At 43.6% G+C, this 11,810-nt stretch overlaps 1 long non-coding RNA gene across 1 annotated transcript; it reads right to left on the minus strand.

The window, feature by feature from the left end:
* Positions 1 to 675: 675 nt before the first annotated feature.
* LOC120409118 lies at positions 676 to 11,484 on the minus strand. The gene is made up of 3 exons (XR_005601132.1): positions 11,443 to 11,484; positions 1,303 to 1,389; positions 676 to 864 (listed from the first exon to the last, which is right to left on the minus strand). It is a non-coding gene; the product is annotated as an uncharacterized LOC120409118 (long non-coding RNA).
* Between the last annotated feature and the right edge of the window lie 326 nt (positions 11,485 to 11,810).

Consider the following 11,810-nt stretch of genomic DNA (forward strand, 5'->3'; position numbering starts at 1 on the left):
GAAGGCGCTATACAAACACTTAGAAAGACGTGCTCCCAGACTGGAAGAGTTTTACGAGCTAAGAACAGACGCTGATACCTTTAGTCATGCAGTAGCACCTTATTTTACAAATGGTCTCCCTGACTTCATTGGGGCTACTTGTGGAATATTATGCTACTCAGCATGAGAAAGGACATCAGAATCTGGCTCTCAATACTGAAACAAAAATCATTATTAACACATAGTGGTAAAGATGCTTAGGGCCAGACTGTGAACCTGTTGCTTACATTGGTGGGCAGTTACTCACACCACCGTGAGCGAGGGATTCACTATCTAGCTCTTCTGTAATAGGAGAAAGCAAATAACAGAAAAGCACAAGGTGCCATAGCCTAAAGGTCAAAATCTAATTAATCCCACCTGATGTGATTGAACAGGTACGTAGAGACCTTAAATTTCAACCACAAGTCTATCAAGAAAATCAAAATAAATTTGAGACAGATCTCAAGGCACCCGCTGGGATCTAGCCTTTGGATCGTGTAGCCTTACTTCCAGTTTCATTTTTCCCCTGCTGATCAATTTGTCTTTCCTGGTATGTTGCCCTCAGCCACACTGTGATAAGATGATTAACCATCAAAAGGTCTGGCAGTGAAAACCTCATGGGGCTACAAGCTTCCTACATCTTCAGACACTTCTAAATTGCATTTTGTATCTTTATTTATTTATTTATTTAGTGGTGGTGTCATCCAGGAAAGAACACTGTCAATGCTACAAACATGACTTTGGTTAAAAAACTCTACAAATATTATCAGTAATGAACCTGTCAGCACCTTCCTCTACTCTGTAATCCATGAGCACATTGGTTCCAAAGTATTTCTGGTCTTCTTTCTGCAATATGAATAATCTTGTATGAGTCATATGACACTCATCGATACCTCCTATTGAATCACTCTATCATGTGTCTATTACTATGGTGTCTAGGTACCAACATTACAGACAGCAGTAACTGCCATCTATTCCTTGCATCTCACTGGTGCCGTACTAAGGTTTTGGGGTGGGACTTTCAAAGAAGCCTTAAGGATACGGTTGCCCAAATCCCACTAAATTCCATTGGTGTTCGGCCACCTAACTCACAGCCTTTGTAAATGTGTATTCATTAAAGTGTTGGGATATTTCTGCACACTGTCTCCAGGGAAAGGAGAACAGCAATACAGATTTACGTATATTGCCACATCCTTTCCAGCATTCAAATCTATTAGAAGACTTGCAGGAGCACTTAGCATGGATGTAGCTTATCATTTTTTTAAACATGTGATTCAATCATACCTGTAGCTTAAGCAGTCCAGGATTGCTGATGTAAAGCCCCAGCCTTTCCTCCTTTCTGTGTCAGCAACATCTTAGTCATCCAAAAGCCTAAATGTTTATGAATGAAAATCTCTGAGTGAATTGATATTCTCAACTAAGAGTCAGTCACACTGATTGCACTACCTACGGTGCTAACTCATACACTGACCCTCTTACCTGTCAGTTCTGCTATTCATGCCCCAGGAATGACTCATTCCCTTTCCAAAACAGTAAAAGGCAAGACAAGCTGTGATTTCATGGCACAGTCTGCTTATATTTCAAAACAACCTTTCAAAATGATTTCCTCCCCTCCTTATTTTTTTTCTCTTAGCAAACGTTAGTGTTTAGGAGATAAAACAAGTACTGGCTGCAGATGATGGAAGGGACTGAGGGGGCATGGATGGGGGTGGACAGGGGGACTAGTGTGGGCCATCAGAAAGGATGTGGTGTAAGGAGGCTACAGGGAAGGGAGAGATGCAGAGATGGAGACAAAGGAAAGCCTGTCTTTTTTTCTCCATTAAAAACTGTAATCATGTTCTATTTATAGTTTGTTGTTGTTTTGACCTGTGCATATACTATTTTTAATGAGGGGACAAATTTAAATTTGGGCGGATGATGTAATTTGGGTGGGGTGATAGGGCAATTGGAATTGTCTGGATTCTTTAACTCCTTGTTACCAAACTTCTTGACATTTAGGTTTGGGGTTTTTTTAAGCTATAGAAAGTATAATTATTTTTGAAGTGTTAGCTGAACTCCATAAATGCACTTGCAACACTGACTGATTTTTATGTAGGGATGTGTCTGAAGTTTTAGTGGTAGCTGCAAGGGAATGTATAACTACACTTTGGCCCTCTACGTTGTAATGAAGTCACCAGAACATCCACAAGACCTTCAGAAACTGTAATTGATTACACCTATAATGAATTATTGATGTATTGACATCACAAATGTTAGTACCATACCAAGGAAGTGAATGAAGCACATTCATTATTTTGGTGTGTATATTGGTCTCTGTTGTAAAGATATAAAGGGGCTGGGGGAGAATCAATCTTTGCCACACAGAAAAGGAGAAAAGCAAAGCAGAGAGCAGTGTTGTTAATAGCTAGGTGGTGGGCACACCACAAGATACCGCATTTCAAACAAGGACAGTTCTCACTGCCCCCTGCTCCACACGCACCTAAACAAGAGGCAGCCAGAATGGGGCTCCTTGAGCGCTCAAGAACCAAGCTGAGGCATGAGTTGACAGGGAGTTTAGAAACAATCTCACCACTGCTGCCCCTCCACTGAGGACTCAGTCAGGTGCTGTGGAAGCCAAATGCTGCACTTTTTGAAAGGGAGAGTAGTTGCTACATCTGAGCACACTCTCACCACTGACCCTCACTCTCCCCTGAGGCATTTGGCTTGCCATTGCCCTCCACAAGTAGAATGCCTCTAGTGGCTACCATTTGGGTGCTACACATCTGCACCTTCTTCCACTACAGCTCTGGCTCCCAAAGAGCTGGTTTACACTGGGGGGGGGGGGTGTCGATCTAAGATACGCAACTTCAGCTACATGAATAGCGTAGCTGAAGTCGAAGTATCTTAGATCGATTTACCTCGGGTCCTCACGGCACGGGATCGATGTCCGCGGCTCCCCCGTCGACTCCGCTACCGCCGCTCACTCTGGTGGAGTTCCGGAGTTGATGGGGAGTGCATTCGGGGATCGATATATCGCTTCTAGATGAGACGCGATATATCGATCCCCGATAAATCGATCGCTACCTGCCGATAGGGCGGGTAGTCTGGACATACCCAAAGATAGAATCAGAATGTAGCTCACTGGCCCAGTTACTGAGGTGCACGTTGCAGCTCGGGATGGGTGAGAGAGGCTGGCACACAGCATAAAGTAGAACAGCTTCAGGTCTGTTCTGTTTTGTGCCTGCTGCCAACTGCTGCTAAGAGTTGCTTTGATGCCCAGGGATCACTGGGATATACTGACATTCTGGCTTTGCTCCCTTTTACTGCAAACACCACCTACACCAGGAGCTGCAGGGGAGGGGGGAAGAGATGGGGTAGGAGTGGTTGCTGTGGTCCTGTGCTGCCTGCAGTTTCCTCCCCAGATATGGAAACCTCAGGTGTCCAAATCCATGGGCTAACTGTCTGCTTGGTGCCTCTGCAGTGTCATGCAGAATTCAGGATGTCCCCCTTAATATTTAAGCTTGTCATGAGAAGAAGATGTTTGTAAATCAAATATAGCTGTTCATATGTTCAGGCACTTTGATTTCTCACTGGTAATAGCTATAAATTGTGAATTTTTTTTAAAGGTAACTTTAGCAGTTCATTGCTCAAGAAACACTATGATGTTGTAAGAACATTTGCACTACTTGTATAAAACTATTGTGAGACTATTTCAGCTGGTCTAGTCAAAATGAGACAAGGCTGGATTAAACACTTGCCTTTTCACATTTGTCTTGTCTCTTTCTAGTTAGCTGGGAGAATGCACAGTCCCTAAAAGCAATCCTCCCCATAGAATGAATCTTTGCTTAAATTCCTTTATTTTTTCCCTTTCAAATTCTTCCTTCCAAAATTAGTCACCTAATTTCTGACAGAATGCAGGCTATCAACTTCATAATTTAAATAGAAAAAGATTCTTTTGGTGCCTTGCAAATGTTGCATGGGGATTTGTTATGAAAAAGATAAACATTTCTGAATGGAGTCTAACTGGAGAGTTTGAGCAAAAATACACTTCCAAATATTGCCATGTTTAGCACTGGTCGGTCACCAGCTTTGTTCCCGACATCTTTGTGGTGCAACTCCAACGTATGATCAGTAGAAAATGACTCTTACTGGTGCATGTAGAAAGACGTTCAACCTTGATCTTATCCCTTGCATGGAATACTAATGGACACCACTTACACAGATTTCAAAATTAATAGTCACTTGTCAGATGGAAGCAGTGCACTACTTTAGGGGCTAATCTTGCACCCACTGAAGTCAATAATAAAGCTCCAATGGACTTCACCAGTGTAGGGTCACATCCTAGGGAGAAACAAGTATAATGCAGTGGGCTATTTTATGACATAAAACTTGGTGATTCTGTAGCACCTTTTAACTCTCCATAAACTTTAAGCCTCATAACGGTCATGTGAGGTATTATCCTAATTTTACAGACATAAAGAGGTGAAGTGACAAGGCAAAGTTTGCACAGTGAGTCAGTGTCAGAGCTGGAAATGGCAGGATCATAAGTCCCAATTCCCTGTAGTTAATTATTAGATTTCATTTTCTGTCCTTCAAGGAAAGTACTTCCATGAACAGCAGCTAAGCAGGCTGACTCTGGCCCTAATTTTTATGTGCCACAGAATAGGCCAGTTATTTGGAGGTACTTTACAGCATATATAGGGCCCTATAAAATTCACAGCCATGAAAAACGCCTCACGGACTGTGAAATCTGGTCTTCCTCCATGAAATCTGGTCTTTAGTGTGCATTTACCCTATACCATACAGATTTCAGGGGAGAGATCAGCATTTCTCAAATTGAGGGTCCTGACCAAAAGGGAGTTGCAGGGCGGTCACAAGGTTATTTTATGGGGGTTGCAGTATTGCCACCCTTACTTCTACATTGACTTAAGAGCTGGGCAGCCACAGAGTGGCAGCTGTTGGCCGGGCGCCCAGCTCTGAAGGAGAGAGAAGGACCTCGGAGTATTGGCTGATCACAGGATGACTATGAGCCACCAATGTGATATGGCCATTAAAAAAGCTAATGCGGTCTTGGGATGCATCAGGCGACGTATTTCCAGTAAAGATAAGGAGATGTTAGTACCGTTATACAAGGCACTGGTGAGACCTTATCTGGAATATTGTGTGCAGTTCTGGTCTCTCATGTTTAAGAAGGATGAATTCAAACTGGAACAGGTACAGAGAAGGGCTACTAGGATGATCCGAGGAATGGAAAACCTGTCATATGAAAGGAGACTCGAAGAGCTTGGCTTGTTTAGCCTAACCAAAAGAAGGCTGAAGTGGGGATATGATTGCTCTTCATAAATATATCAGAGGGATAAATATCAGGGAGGGAGAGGAATTATTTGAGCCTAGTACCAATGTGGACACAAGAACAAATGGATATAAACTGGACATTAGGAAGTTTAGACCTGAAATTAGACAAAGGTTTCTAACCATTAGAGGAGTGAAGTTCTGGAACAGCCTTCCAAGGGGAGTAGTGGGGGCAAAAGACATATCTGGCTTCAAGACTAAGCTTGATAAGTTTATGGAGGGGATGGTATGATGGGATAGCCTAATTTTGGCAAATAATTGATCTTTGATTGTAGCAGGTAAATATGCCCAATGCTCTGTGATGGGATGTTAGATGGGGTGGGATCTGAGTTATTACAGATAATTTTTTCCTGGGTGCTGGCTGGTGAGTCTTGCCCACATGCTCAGGGTTTAGCTGATTGCCCTATTTGGAGTCGGGAATGAATTTTCCTCCAGGGCAGATTGGCAGAGGCCCTGGAGGTTTTCGCCTTCCTCTGCAGTGTGGGGCATGGGTCATTTGCTGAAGGATTCTCTACACCTTGTGGTCTTTAAACCACAATGTGAGGACTTCAATAACTCAGACACAGGTTAGGGGTTTGTTACAGGAGTGGGTGGGTGAGATTCTGTGGCCTGCGTTGTGCAGGAGGTCAGACTAGATGATCATAATGGTCCCTTCTGACCTTAAAGTCTATGAGTCTATGAAGGTGGCACCACCAGCAGCAGCAGCCTAGAAGTAAGGGCGGCAATACCATACCATGCCACCCTTACTTCTGTGCTGCTGCCTTCAGAGCTGGGAGGCCGGAGACTGGCGGCTGCTGACTGAGGGCCCAACTCTGCAGGCAGCAGTGCAGAAGTAAGGATGGCAATACCATTGTGACGTTGCTCTCTATATGATTTTATGAAAATATGCTAATGAGTGTGAATATAATATAACTTGAATATGATTCATGCAAAAGGTCTCATTACAAAGCTTATAATCTATTGAGTGTGTGGTCATCCTATTTGTATGTATGTATCACTCTTGTATTTGAAACTAGAAATATGAAATCAAGTATCAGAGGGGTAGCCGTGTTAGTCTGGATCTGTAAAAGCAGCAGTGGCACCTTATAGACTAACAGACGTATTGGAGCATGAGCTTTCGTGGGTGCACTCTTTGCTGAAATATGAAATATAACTCTGAGGGCCTATTGTAATTATTGTAATTATGCAAAGTGTGGGCCATTAATGGTGGTTTGGAATCTTGATGGCTCCCATCAAGCAGGACAATTGACTGTGGATGGCTCTGTTTGCAAGCAGGCCTTCCTGTAAGTCAGGCTGGGAGGCATGAAGGCTTGGAGTCTTACAGTGACATGTGATCATGTCACCTGAAGTGGAATACATCTTTAATCTGGTGCTTTTCCATTTAGAATGAGGGGTGGGAACCCAGAGAGGGACAAAGGATTCCCACCTTATGCAAAAGCTATATAAGGGCATGGAACAGAACAAAAGGGGCTGCAATCCTGAGAAATCCCCTAGCCACCACCTGAGCTGGAACAATGGCTGTACCAGGGGAAAAGATTGTGCCCAGACTAGGAAGGTGTCCAGTCTGTGAAAGAAACTTATTGGAACATCTCTGAGGGTGAGCTTTCATCTGTAATCACTTTCTTACTGTATTAGGTTTAGACTTGTGTGTTTTATTTTATTTTGCTTGGTCATTCACTTTGTTCTCAGAGTAGCAGCCGTGTTAGTCTGTATCCGCAAAACGAACAGGAGTACTTGTGGCACCTTAGAGACTAGCAAATATTCTCTAAGGTGCCACAAGTACACCTGTTCTTCTCACTTTGTTCTATCTGTTATTACTTGGAACCACTTAAATCCTACTTTTACTTATTAATTGACCCAGAGCAAGTAATTAATACCTGGGGGGGAGGGCAAACAACTATGCATATCTCTCTATCAGTGTTATAGAGGGCAAACAATTTATAAGTTTACCCAGTATAAGCTTTATATAGAATAAATCGGATTTATTTGGGGTTTGGACCCCATTGGGAGCTGGGCATCTGAGTGCTGGAGACAGGAACACTTTTTTAGCTGTTTTCAGTTAAGCCTGCAGCATTTGGGGGACGTTGTTCAGACCTGGGTCTGTGTTTGCAGCAGGCAAGCGTGTCAAACAAGGCAAGGTTCTGGAGTCCCGAGCTGGCAGGGAAAAAGTGCTCAGAGGTAGTCTCAGCACATCAGATGGCAGTCCCACTGGGGTTTTCTGTGATCCAACCCATCACAACCATACCATGCCATTCTTACTTCTACACTGCTGCTGGCAGCGACTCTGCCTTCAGAGATGGGCTCCCGGCCAGCAGCCGCTGCTCTCCAGCTGCCCAGCTCTGAAGGCAGCACCACTGCCAGCAACAGCACAGAAATAAAGGTAGCAGTACCACCACCCCCACTACAATAACCTTGCAACCCCTCCCCAACTCCTTTTTGGGCCAGGACTCCTACAATTACAACACTGAGAAATTTCAGATTTAAATAGATGAAATCATGAAATTTATGATTTTTAAAATCTTATGACTGTGACAGGGACTGTGAATTTGGTAGAGCTCTAAGCATATGGAACTTTTGTAGGTTGGTTCTTCTCTAATTTTGTGCATCAGGAAATACTGATCATGTACAGATGACGCATATGATCTTGTCATTTACAGAACAGCAAATACAGATGCTGTGGACCTCTCTTTGCTTAATCGCACATTTTCCCTTACTGGGCTTCATTAATTGTTCATTCCTTTGTCCTACTCTGAAAATGTGAATGTTGGGACAGATTTTGTAGTAAGAATACAAAAATAAATAAATAAATAAAATAAAGACCCACTCTGAGCCAAATCTTGAACTTGGGTTAAACCAATAACTTCAGAAGAGCCAACCCCAATTTACATCAGAAGAGAACGTGGCCCCCTGTGTTGTATGCTTTCTCGTAACTCGTCAGCAACCTCAGAAAAGGAAATCTCATTAAGTCAGCTGGTAGGGATGCACAGTTAAGAGTGTGGTTCTTGCTGTTCTCTGTAACATGTCCACTCTCTGCTGCCCTGTGTTTCCTGTATGGCTGTCAACATGAAATAAATTGTGTTTCTCCGTAAGATTGGTAATGAGCTCGATTCCTGCAGGCATGCATTCATTCATGCATACGTTACTTATTTCTCCAGCACAGCGGTGGAAGCCACCCGGGTTCAGTTATACCAGTGCCATTGCTGATGTCACAAGAAACAAGTTCAGTTCTGGAAAACGTTTGTTGGCTCCCTGCCCTTCCAGAGTCACCAGAGGGAGCTCAAAATGCCAGCTTGAGGAAATACTACAGAGTAGGGGCTAGAGTGGCTATTGGTTTGCTACTGCCTACCATTTCTTGGTGCTTTTTTCAACAAGATTTCAAATCTTTTGTGGCAGGTCAGCTTTAAGTTCCAAACTACTCGACTACATGTTACAGAGCTACATGCAAGATCTGTGAGCTGCTAAATTCAGCATCTTAGTCATAAACTGTCTTTAGTAAAATCTAAAGGTAGAAAGTGTGGCCAAATTTAAACAGCATCTGTCCAGTTTATTTTTGGACGGTCTATATTATTAAATACTGTCTGATAACAGGTCACTTGCAGGAGCGGTGGCAGGAAAATGCTGCCCATCCAGGAGTCACTAATGAAAGATATCATTTCTAACAGGGAAAAAGTCCAAATAAACATTTAGGCACAGCTGCCTGTTCCTTGCAGGTGGACAGGGCCTGAAAGGCAGCAGAATCAGATCAGTTCTTCTGTGTGTGAGATAGGAGCCAGGCTGCAGAGTCTTTGCTTTGGTGCACACATGGAATGCTCAGTAGCGTCTCTCTCTGAAAGGCCATGGGAGGATGGTTTTATCTGGGGGTGAGGAGGGGACGTAGAGCAGTGGGCACAGGGAACAGCAATGGGTTTACAAATTATGTGGATCCATGGGCCAAACCCTGTAGAGGAGTGGGGGTGACTGCCCTGGTATGCTGTCCGCTGCTACCCAGATGAAGCTCTTCCAACACTCATAAAAGTCCCCTGTGTGAAACCTATTCTCTCAGGCTTTGTGGGGGGGATAAACATTTGGCCTTTATAAGATGGATTGGGTTTTGTTGGTTCACTCAAGCCATCATGTATATTATATTATATTATATTATATTATATTATATTATATTATCTCCTGGGCTGCTTGCTTGTCTCTATCTCCCCATCCTGACAGTGAACCACAGACAGGGAAATGAAGACCAATGTTTAGCTTGCATCTTTGCATTTTATTATACTTAATGAAGATGCAAATTGGTACAAATCATGACAAAAATCAACACCGCTAGTTGTCTGTTGCATAGCCTGGTGGCAATTACTGAGCTAAAGCACTGAAAACAGATTGGCGTCTGTTCATGGAAATTCAGTAGGGTGTTATATATCAGCAATTAAAACCTCAGTCGCTTCTGGGAACAAATCCTGCTCACCTTTTCTACATGATGAGATTGATGGTGTGAGTCAGGCAAGTAGGAGAGGGGTTTTCTCTGGCATTTTGAGCCTGGAGTGAGAAATGGTTCAGGGGCAATTTTTCTGGAAATATGTTTTTATATTCTTGTCATGTTTGTTTTTCAACATTTCTTGTAGATAGCTCTGCCTTTCTTCAGCAGAGAAAACAGTCTGGGGGTGGATGTCTCATTTTTGTAATGGATTTGTTCCAACACATACACTTTTCCATCCAAGCCAGTGTTTTTGTTTGTCTGCAATGACTCCGTTCATTTGTGTGCCTCCTATTAACTAAGGAAAAAGTTATATTTTCTGCAGGTGGCTGAGGCTTAACTAACTTAATATATATTTTTTGGAGCATTGTCTGTTTCACTTGTATGCAGTATAAGATATAATCACTAAACACTTTATGTAGATACAGTACTTTTGGTCCTTAATATTTGTCCTTGTATGTTTTCTGTGTCTCATTAATTTCAGCAGTAGAGTACACTGCATGATATATGTGTAATCATGGTAATTTTCCCTTTCATAATACCATTTAGCATCCTTTTGTTATGGTACCCATTCACCACCTGCAATGTTGCGTCCAGATATGTTGCCAATGTGTGTCTCTGGAGTGTATTTTCACTATCCTTTCAAACAAGCAGCAGCACAGATAAAGGGCTGAGCAGAACTTCTGATAATTTTCAGTATGAAATTCCTACCAGCTCACTGTCACATTGTGTTTCTTATCCATTCTTGGCTTTGAACAAAAAAATCAGCACTATTTATTTCTGTTTTCACTGATACTTTCTCCAGTTACACGAATTAATGTCCATTAAGGCATTTCTGGTCCATACGGAAACATGACAATATACATTTACTGGACATTTCTGGCTCATATTGAAACATTCTGGCCTTGTAACCCTGCTGGTTGCTAGCATATGTCTGTGGCTGCTTTTTGTAAACTGGCAGCTTCAGCTGTAGTGGCTTTACCAGGAGACTAAAGTCTGTCAAATCTAGTTTTGAAAGTGTGTCCAGAGCATATGTGCACATATGCACTGATCCCACTGTGACAATGTGTTTATGCATAGTCCAAAAACTGCTATGCTGAATGACAGCAATGTTAACTGAATCTTTAGGCTTACGCTCAGCTGGAGATTGTCTATCACTTTTCTTAGTCTGTATGACTTTGAGGGAATCCTCAACAGATATTTTATGGATCAGAAAATAGAATAAAAGGAATATAGATCTTCCTTGTTGTTCATCCCCTGACGGTATCTAGTGAAGTCTTTGGCATTGTTTCCCACAGGTGATTCCTGAGAGTGCACCCAGGGCCGGTGCAAGGAAGTTTTGCACCCTAGGCGAAAATTCCACCTTGCGTCACCCACCCCCCCAGCTAACCCTGCCCGCCACCCCACCCCCCGTGGCAGCTAACCATGCCCACTCACTCCTCCCACCAGAGGAGCCCCTCCACGGCAGAAACCACACCCACCTGCCCCTCCCACCAGAAGACACCCACACACACACAGCAGCTAACCCTGCCCACTGCAACAGCTAACCCAGACTGTCACCCGGGGAGTCCCCCCGGCAGCTACCCCCCACTCTGCGGCAGCTAACCCCGCCCAGGGACCCCACCCCAGCTCACCTCCGCTCCGCCTCCTCCGCTGAGCATGCCGGCGCCGCTCTAATTCTCATAGAATCATAGAATCATAGAATTCAAGATCAGAAGGGACCATTATGATCATCTAGTCTGACCTCCTGCAAGATGCAGGCCACATAAGCCGATCCACCCACTCCTTAGCAAGTGACCCCTGCCCCATGCTTCGGAGGAAGGCGAAAAACCTCCAGGGCCATTGCCAATCTTCCCTGGAGGAAAATTCCTTCCCGACCCCAAATATGGCGGTCAGCTGAACCCCGAGCATGCGGGCAAGACTCTCCAGCCAAACCCTCTGGAAAAGGTTATATCATACCAGGCACATAATTGACCTATTGACTAAGCCCGTTATCCTATCA

This window comes from Mauremys reevesii, linkage group 7 (genome assembly GCF_016161935.1).
Source record: "Mauremys reevesii isolate NIE-2019 linkage group 7, ASM1616193v1, whole genome shotgun sequence".
Classification (NCBI taxonomy): domain Eukaryota; kingdom Metazoa; phylum Chordata; order Testudines; family Geoemydidae; genus Mauremys; species Mauremys reevesii.